Source organism: Barbus barbus (assembly GCF_936440315.1).
Source record: "Barbus barbus genome assembly, chromosome: 32".
Taxonomy (NCBI): Eukaryota; Metazoa; Chordata; class Actinopteri; order Cypriniformes; family Cyprinidae; genus Barbus; species Barbus barbus.
In genome coordinates this window covers 26,775,564-26,781,867 of record NC_136760.1, presented here as the reverse complement: position 1 = coordinate 26,781,867, position 6,304 = coordinate 26,775,564, and positions in this window count along the sequence as shown.

Genomic DNA, 6,304 nt, shown 5'->3' with positions numbered 1-6,304 from the left:
ATTTTTATTTTTAAGTTATTCTTTTAAATTCTGAAGATTTTCTATTGAAGAAGATTATTTGGACAATGTCCTGCTGTAGGAAATAGTATTTTGTAAGCACAGACTAGATAAAGATGTGTGTCCCACTTTACCAGACGCAGTGTCCCAATTTACCTGACAAAGCCAGGAAAAAAAGGGTACTTAACATTTTTCAATCTCTGTATGTTTAAAACAACAATGAATATTTAAAAAAGAAAACATACTGGAAGATACAAGAGACTGAGAATTTGTTTAAAGCATAAATGATTTATTTGTATTTAATACACAGTTTACCAAAAAGTGTCCCAGTTTTGCTGACCTCACCCACTGCATCTGTGTGTTGCTGGGCAACCACTTTGTTGCATCCACAACCATTTCTGAATATCTGCATTGTTTGGTGGACGAATAATGGTTTTATTAAAGGGATAGTTCACCCAAAAATGAAAATTCTGTCATTAATTCATTAATTACTCCCACTCATGTCGTTCCAAACCCGAATTAATCCCCTAATAGTGTGTGAAAGATGTGAGAGACAGACTGATCCCACTGGAGTTGGAAAAATGCAAGACCGGCTGGAGTAATAATTATAGCCTGGTGCTTCCTGTTGAAGTCTAATGTTTGGAAAGTCCGTTGCTTCAGACAGTAGTTGTAAATATGAGAGAGAGAATGTGTATTTCTGCAGATGCTCAAAATGAGACATCAGGATTTTATCAAAGCCTTTGCTTTATACTGATTTGTTTAGTGCTATGCAAGCTGAAGGATCTTTCTGTGTCGCATTTCAAAAGCTATGCTGCATTTCCCGGCCACACACAATGTCTCATTTCAGAGAAAAGCATCCATTGTAAAGCTGACCTTTATGAGTAATTGTAACATTTGGACCAATCAGACACACAGCTATTTGTTATATTTAACAAATAATCTCTTATGCCCCTTCACCTAACCCAAAAGGCCAACTATGAGGGTCTGTGGACCCTTCCTCCGAATTACCTCTAACACCTAAGGAAGGCAAAACAGGCCTCTGGTTCCATGGCAACCCATCTGATAACACTTGCTTTATTGCTAAAAAGAAATGCGGGCAGAGCAACTCACTCCATTTCCCCTTAGGAAAGAGACATTAAAATGGACTCTTCTCTAATTAATTCATAGAAAAACCTTTCTTTGAATGAACACACATACCTTCAGGTCATTGTGTATATTACTACTGTTCTTGTATATGTTTTTGTGTATCGTATCCTGTACATGTTTGGTCTCTATCAATTCGTCTTCGGATGATCTAATTGAGTGTATATTATATGTCGATACCTATTCAACATATAAGTGTTCTAAGAATCTTTAATAGTTTGTATATCAACTTCCAATCCGGTACCACACTGAGATGCACTGAGTCAATACACTTTCTATGGTCCCTGAATAGAAAGTTTTCAGGATTGCTGGTGAGACCCTGAATTTCCTCAGCTGTCGCAGATGGTACAGTCTTTGCCTGGCTTTGTTAACCTGTGTTTGGATGTGTGTAGTCCAAGTCAGGTTCTCGGAGATGTTTACACCGAGGTACTTGAAGCTACTCACCCTCTCCACAGGGGTCCCACTGATCATAAGAGGAGTGTAGGACCGCTGCTGTCTCTTCCTAAAGTCCATGATCAGCTCTTTAGTTTTGCTCACATTCAGAGAGAGACAGTTGTCCTGGCACCATGATGAGGTGATTATTCACTTCTGTGGCAAGCAGCCGTATAATCAGCAGGATAAAATACACGATCCAGGCAGTTGTTATAACAAAAAATATAATGTAAATAAATTTCTATTTAATTTAGATAAATATTTCTTTATATTTATATAAATATCCTTAAATAAAACATAAGTATATATACATACATACACAAATATACTGTATAGGTCATTGTACAGAATTGGTCCAAAGTCATAAAAATTTATTTTTCCAGAAATGTGTATGTATGCAAATGGTATAATATCCAGGGTACACATTTCTAGTAATTGTGCAACTAATTCTCATATTGCATTTTCAGAAAGTTTGGGAATATTTGTCCTCTCCCCAAGTTTGTCACTACTGAAACACTAATAATTATTTAAGGGGTTATATTGACCTATGACTATTGAACATTTTTCTTACAAATACATTGTAAATATATATTGTTTGCTATTTCTTTTTTTTTTTTCAGAGGTAAATCCATAATTATGTTTTTAGCAATGTTTCAAGCATAATTTATGAGATTTGTTGTATTTTGAATCCAAATTTTCTTTGTAAAAGGCAACGTTCATACCGATTTCAAAGTTAAGGATTCGTTATACACTCTAAAATCTCTGGGTTAAACACAAGCCAGCTATGGGTAAAATATGGACAAACCCAGCGGTTGGGTTAAATGTTTAATCCAACCTTCGGGGTAGTAATCCAAATGCTGGATCAAAACAACCCAATCGCTGGGTTTGTCTATATTTTACCCATAGCTGGCTTGTGTTTAAGACAGATTTTTTTAGAGTGTACCAAAAACTATAAGATCTTATTTGATAATTTGGCAGGCCTTCATCAAACCCGGAACTAATCAAGCCGTTTGTGCCAGGCTGGGGAGAAAGGTAATGTAAATTATGTGAAAAATAATGTAATTTTCGAACCACCAAGCATGAGAGCATGTTCTAGTACACCCCCAAAACAAAATCAAGACTTTGTAAAAGAGCATAATAGGACCCCTTCAACTAAGGTTTTAAATATGACTAGTAGTTTTTCCCCAATGTGGTATAAGTAGTTACTACAACCCGAAATCCAGAAATGTTGGGACACTTTTTCATTTGAATAAAATTAAAACTAAAAGAATTTCAAATCACATGAGTCAATATTTTATTCACAATAGAACATAGATAACCTTACAAATGTTTAAACTGAGAAATTTTACAATTTCATGCACAAAATGAGCTCATCTCAAATTTGATGCCTAAAGTAGTTGGCACGGGGGCATGTTTACCACGGTGTAGCATCTCCTCTTCTTGTCAAAACAGTTTGAAGACTTCTGGGCATCGAGGTTATGAGTTTCTGGAGTTTTGTTGTTGGAATTTGGTCCCATTCTTGCCTGATATAAGTTTCCAGCTGCTGAAGAGTTTGTGGTCATCTTTGACATTTTTCATTTAATTATGTGGCAAATGTTCTCTAGAGGTGAAAGATCTGGACTGTAGGCAGGCCAATTCAGCACGTGGACTCTTCTACTACGAAGCCATGCTGTTGTAATAGCTGCAGTATGTGGTTTTGCATTGTCCTGCTGTCTGGAGGGGAGCATATGTTACTCTAAAAACATGCAAGCTGCCCATACCGTATGCACATGTGCACCCCCATACCATCAGAGATGCTGGCTTTTGAACTGGATGCTGATGACACGCTGGAAGGTCTCCTTCCTCTTTAGCCCGATATTTAGTGATTTCCAACAAGAATATCAAATTTGGACTCGTCTGACCGTAGAACACTTTTCCACTTTGAGTCCATTTTAAATTAGTCTTGGCCCACAGGACATGATGGCGCTTCTGGACCATGTTCACATATGAGGAACTTTGTTTTTAAAGTATTCTACAATCTTTGTACGCACTCTTTCACAGATTGGAGAGACTCTGCTTCTCTAAGAAGCTTCTCTCCCCTTTTATAGCTAATCATGTTACAAACCTGATGTCAATTAACTTAATTAGTTGCTAGATCAGACGCATCCTCTGATTAATAGTGTTGTTTTTTTGTTTTTTTTTTAATCAGAATCATAATCAGAATGAGCTTTATTGCCAGGTATGTTTACACAAACAAGGAATTTGTTTTCGTGATAGCTCCCACAGTGCAACAGAATGACAGTGACATGACATAAAAACACAGATAATAAAATAATAAAATAGAACAAGTAAATAGGGAATAACAATATACAACTTGACAATTGTATGTACAGATACATTACAATAGACAGTTTTGTATGTTCAGGAATATTATGAGCAAATTTGAATAGTAAACTAAGTATGTGTGTTAGATATAAGAGTATAAATAGTTAGAAATAATTTTTTCACTGTTATTGTCAAGTGTTCATGAGCTGGATTGCCTGAGGGAAGAAACTGTTCCTGTGTCTGGTCGTTCTGGTGCTCAGAGCTCTGTAGCGTCGGCCAGACGGTAACAGTTCAAAGAGGGAGTGTGCTGGGTTTGAGGGGTCCAGAGTGATTTTACCAGCCCTTTTGCTCACTCTGGATAAGTACAGTTCCTGGAGAGTGGAGAGGGTTGTACCAATGATTCCCTCAGCAGTCTGGACTACCCTCCGTAGTCTTCTGAGGTCAGATTTGGTAGCTGAGCTGAACCAGACAGTTATTGAGGTGCAGAGGATGGATTCAATGATGGCAGAGTAGAACTGTTTCAGCAGCTCCTGTGGCAGGTTGAACTTCCTCAGCTGGCGAAGGAAGTACAACCTCTGCTGATTAAAGGAAGGAAATACAGCCTCTGCTGGGTCTTTTTAACTCTATTGTTAAAAAGGCCCAGCAGAGGCTGTATTTCCTTCCTTTAATCAAATACAGGGATGGTGGATTATGTATGATGACCAAACGTGCAATATATAAATAAATATGTATACAACATGATGCAAATGTTGTATCATTCGACCAGTTTCACAATTTTGTCCCTGAAATGCAGACTTTTTTGGAATCAGGAGGGCAATCAAAGGTATCCAAGTCTGACTAAAAAGGTTTAAAAACACATGCTGCAGGGTTTCTCCGGATCAAAACCCAGACTGAATTACGTGATCTAATCCAATTTCAGTAATTTATAGTAAATTCTAATCCAAAATTATATTTGATTATGATTATAATTGTTACTAAAAAGAGGTGCTCTACCAATAAAAGAGGAGGTGCAACCAAAAATCAAAAGAACCACATCAGTTGAAAAAGGTGTAGCACTCACTCTTGAAGAGGTGAAAACTTGATTACTTAAAATGACGTTTCGGCCATTATCAAGGCCTTCATCAGTAGAAACCAAACAATGCTTTGAACATTCTTGTGACAATTGATCATTTGAACATTATTGTGGCAACAGGTGTGTCCCTCTGCCAATTAGGGGAGTGGCTTTGTCCAAAGCATTGTTTGGTTGGTACTGCTATTTTGATGTCTGATGAAGGCTTTGATAATGGCCGAAATGTCATTTTAAGTAATCAAGTTTTCACCTCTTCAAGAGTGAGTGCTGCACCTTTTTCAGTTGATATTATAATTATAATTAATCATATGGATGCATATTCCAAATCTCTATAAAGAAAAACAATGAGAATACTGAAATGAGGGCACGTTTAATTAATATGTTTTTGAGAATTCCATTTGATCACTGTTTCTAACGTTAATGGGTTAAACCAAGCAAAACCTAATAAACCATTTTTCAGGCATAAAGGGTTTTGGTTTTTTTTTTTGGGGGGGGGCAGTTATCCTCTGGCCAGTATATTATTGCTTATTTATTGTTTAATTAAAATTTTAAATGTAAATCTATTATATTTATATATTGTTGCAATTTCCAACAATAATAGTGTCACAGAACACTTAGAGAGCACCGTGGAAAAGACGAGGTCTGGGTTCAAATGCAGGTAAGGTTCTCTTTAATAATGAAACAAAAAGGCCAACAAGGCAAAACAAAACAGATTAGGAACGGGATACATTAACAGCAACACAGTGCATGTATCCCCAGAGTTTCCATAGTGACCACGACTAAAACAATAAATTACAATGAATTCACCCAGGCAGAGTGGTGAGAGAGAGCAATGGGGAACAGCTGCGGGTGTAATAATGAGTGTCAGGTGAATGATATGCGGCAGGTGTGTGGAGTTAGGGCAATGGAGTCCTGGAGGACGGGAGATGGGGACCTCTAGTGGAGATAGGAAGAACTGCAGCCCGGACTCGTGACAAATAGTATTATGTAGTTAGGTATTTTATTATATTTTTAGTTTTGTTGTTTTATTTTTAGTTTAATTGTATTTTTAGTTGAAGTCTTCACTGGGGATATGTCTCCGGGGCTCATCCAGGTGTCCGGCCTCCGCCGACGATCAGGACCGCAGACATCATCTCCCAGCGCCGATCCACCATCTGATCCGGACACGGACTGAGAAATAAGAAAGAAACAGACAAATATTAGCGTAGATGCCATTCTTCTAATAAGTCAAGTTAACCATTAAATTCAATAAAGACAAAAATACCTGGCAAAGAAAATACAAAATGTTGATAAAAGTGGAACGAGAGAGTTGTAAAGTGTAACTTACAAAAAAGATTAAGTCAGTTACGGAGCGTTGTG